Source organism: Pteropus alecto, unplaced genomic scaffold (genome assembly GCF_000325575.1).
Source record: "Pteropus alecto unplaced genomic scaffold, ASM32557v1 scaffold49, whole genome shotgun sequence".
Classification (NCBI taxonomy): Eukaryota; Metazoa; Chordata; class Mammalia; order Chiroptera; family Pteropodidae; genus Pteropus; species Pteropus alecto.
The window spans coordinates 1,157,351-1,158,781 of record NW_006443131.1 but is presented as its reverse complement, the minus strand read 5'-3'; positions in this window follow the sequence as shown (position 1 = coordinate 1,158,781).

The window sequence follows — 1,431 nt, the reverse complement described above, 5'->3', positions numbered from 1 at the left end:
TTTCTTTAAAGTCCTACCCACTAACCCAGGAATGGCCCCTTTAAATGCAAATGATCGCCTTCTCGCTCTCGCCCCCCACCCCCCATCCCAACTTCGCTCCTCGTGCCCAGACTCCACCAGCTGCCATTGACGTCACGCGTGCGTCAGCGTCGCCAACCCAACCAGACGGCACGTGGGGGGAAGAAGGTGGCCTTAAAGGGCCAGCCGCTTTCGGTCTGCCCTGTTACTGCTGTGCGATTTGGCCTTGAAAAAGAGGAATGAGATGGGGGATGGGGAGAGCTATGGGACAGGAAGACATGCAGGACAGACGTTAGGAAGGACTTCCCAGGGTAGAAGGGCCAGACCTGCCCTGAGATTCCCCAGGTAGCAGGGTGTCTGCGCCCGGAAGACAGACCCAGGGCGAGCTGGACGCTCTGGAGGCACAGGGCACTTGGCGTTGAAGACTGGTCTCTCCTGCATCGCTGCCCAGTGCGTCCACGGTGCAAGGACTCTGTTTGCTTGGTGTCCCCATCACCAAGAGCACAACGTGTCGTGGATGCGCACGTATTTGTAGAATGACTGGAGCCCGGGGCAAAGCCACCTCCCCCAGGAGGGCTCCCTGGTGCCCCCCGAGCGTGCCCAGCACACACCGCCACTGAGACCAGGGCAGTCTCTCGGGAACGCTGGCACGTCAGGGAACTCGCATCTTCCTGCCCTGCTTCAGCGCAGTGGGCAGGAGCGCGTAGCGTGTGACCTTAGTTTCCATAACTGTCAAGTGCGGTTGATGCCGCCAGGCCGCGGACTTGCCGTGACAGCTCCGCAAGGTCCCCGCGTGCTGTCTGCTGGGTCACCGGAGGAGCAGGTTTTCAGACGGCCATGTCCCCACTGAACTGCGAGCTTCTCGGGGCAAGGGCCTTGCGGTACCCGTTTGTCCCCAGCACCAGCACGACGCGAGGCCCATGGCTGGTGCTTTTAAAGTGTTCGGTGAAAGAGCGAATGATTTCAGCGTTTTCTGAAATCTGACCTCTGAACCCAGCCCTGAAGCTGTTACCCAGAGGGAGAAAACACTACAAGTGTCCCTCTCAGTGCCCAGGTCCTGAGCCCCGTGGCGGGGCCTCAGAGCTGGAGGAGGCCCTAAGATCTGCCAGGAACCAAAAGGTTTATGCGAACGAGCCGCCAATGACTGGTCCTCAACGGAGCCCTCCCCGGGGAGACCTGGGCGGGGTGGGCGGGAGGGGTAGGGGGCTCCCCACCTCTCTCCACCCCCAGCTCAGCTGCCCAAACCCAGGAAACTGCCAGGGAAGCAGGACATGAACGGGGAGCGGGAAGAGGGCGCTTCCCGGCCCTCCGGGGTCCCCCGGTCAGACGGTCAGACACTAATCCGTCTCTAGCCTTTCCTTCTCTGGAGCCTTGTCTGCCCCCCGCCAGTTCCTGACCCTGCTCCGCCTCCCA